Source organism: Rhagoletis pomonella, unplaced genomic scaffold (genome assembly GCF_013731165.1).
Source record: "Rhagoletis pomonella isolate Grant_MI unplaced genomic scaffold, Rhpom_1.0 Rhpom_scaffold_00002, whole genome shotgun sequence".
NCBI lineage: Eukaryota > Metazoa > Arthropoda > Insecta > Diptera > Tephritidae > Rhagoletis > Rhagoletis pomonella.
In genome coordinates this window covers 87,242,330-87,244,695 of record NW_023458556.1, presented here as the reverse complement: position 1 = coordinate 87,244,695, position 2,366 = coordinate 87,242,330, and positions in this window count along the sequence as shown.

Here is a 2,366-nt window from a genome sequence, read left to right as displayed (position 1 = left end):
TTGTGTCTACCGAGAAAAGAAGCAACGACCTTTTCAAAGGATTCCCACGCTGCTGCCTCAACTGATGAGAGTAGTCCTTTGAATTGATTATTGTTGATCAACTTTCTTATTTGTGGTCCAACAAAAATACCTTCCTTTATCTTGGCTTGAGAAATATCTGGAAAAACTGTTTTCAAATAGTCGAATGCTTCGCCTTCTTTGTCCAAAGCCTTAACAAAGTTTTTAATGAGACCGAGCTTGATGTGTAAGGGTGGAAGTATGATTTTCTCTTTCTTGACAAGAGGGGTGTATTTGATGTTATCCACACCAACGGTAAACTCGACTCTTTCCGGCCAATCCTTTCTGACGTAGTGGTCCTTACGAGCTCGGCTATCCCACTTGCAGAGGAAGCAGCAGTGCTTGGTGTAGCCACTTTGTAGACCGCATAGCATTGCAACGACTTTGAGATCAGAACATATTTTCCAATCATGCTCTTCATATTTGATAAATTTGAGTATTTTTTGCATTTCTTCGTAGGTTTCCTTTGTATTTACTGCATGTGCAATCGGGATAGAAGGCTTTTTGTTACCAATATGCAATAATACAGCCTTCAAACTCAGTTTATTGCCGTCTATGAACAATCGCCACTCTTTTGAATCATATGTTTGACCAAACTCTTTGAATAAACCAGGGATGTCGTTGCAGTAGCATATACTGTCTTTCTTGGTATAGTGTTTGGAAAATGGTTCGTGACGAGTTCTACTATATGTCACCTTAACATCGGATGACACAAATTTAAATTGTTGCATACGAGAAGTGTGGATCTCGGCCTTTTCCTTGGATAGTTCCAAATCTCTTATCCAATCATTAAGTTGTGCTTGTGACAGAACGTTTCTTTCGTTTTCCATGCGAAATTCAGTACAACTTGATCCCCCGCACTCAGATGTTACTGTTGACGATGGAACTGGATCCGCAACTGCCGTTGAATGTAGTACTGGTAATGTCACTGTAGGTACGCTAGCATAGGTTACTCCTCTTGATCTTCCAACGCCAAGTACTTTTGTTTGACAAATATAACACTCTATTGAATGGCAAGTAGGTTCTCTCCATATCATTGGTGTATCAAATTTTGTTTGTTGTCCTGATTCCCACTGAATCAATTCTACTCGACACGATGTACACAAAGTGTTCGGTGTCCATGGTTTTTCAGCATTTTTAGGCTCAATTCCAAAATACTTGGAGTATAAAGTTTTGATATGATCTGAGAACACTCGTCGTCGCCTTATGATAGTATATTGGCCACACATGAAACAGAACATATCTGGATCCTTATTACACTCAAATTCTCGCGTCCTTTTACTCATTTTATTTTTTTTAATAAATCACGGTTTTGAAATTAGACTTATGAACTGAACTATCTCCGGCGAGCCTTGAAGATGTTATGAAGTTTCAAAGCGCATTAACTCATATTTATACTCGGAACAAGAATAAAATTGAAAAAATCAACTCACCTAGACAGAAAGGTTCCTTTTTATAACAAGCCGGGAAAAGAAAATACTACCTGTTTTAGATGTAGGCTTTAGAAATTTTCTGTGTCTTATAATTTTGAAAATCTACCTGCATACTTACCCATAACTGACGGAAATACATGTTTATAACTACATACCTACAGCAGGTTTCGAACCCAACCACTCTTCCTTTCGATGCAACCACTCTACCTACTATAATACAATTCGAGTATTAAAAGTACTATTTGATTTATTTAAAGAAAAAGTGTTATCATTGTTATGGTGTTATTCGTTTATCTGGATAATATCTCACTTGCACTTTATACCTTTAATATATGTATGTATGTATAGGTACATACATTGAAGTTGCGCAACCTGGGTATTTTTATTTGATCGCTTATAACTTACGTAGTTTTGCATCGATTTTCTTCGATGATAGCTTATTTTTTTTGTAATACAACAGAGCTTAGGGAGAAAAAAAAAAAATCTGCAAAAAAATAAAAGGTTTTCGAGATCCTTCCCCGCAAAGTACAATTTTTTTTATATTTTTACAAAAAAAATTGAAAAAATCGGTAATGATTCTTCGTTGTCTTTGAATCTACAGGGCCTAGCAAAAAGTGTTGTATGCACAGTTTATAGAAAATTTTATTGCCTTTTAAAAGCTTCAAACCGTTTTGGAATTGCTTAATTCGTTCTTGAGATATATATGATAAAGTGGACCCATTTTTTTTTTTTTGCAAAAAACGGTAAATTGCAAATATCTCAAAAACGGTACCATAGAATTAAAAATAACCTTGATTTTCGGAATCAGGGGGTGATTTTACATATGAATTTCATAACGGCGTTTCTGGTAAAGAGAAAAAGTTGAAATTTGTGGTC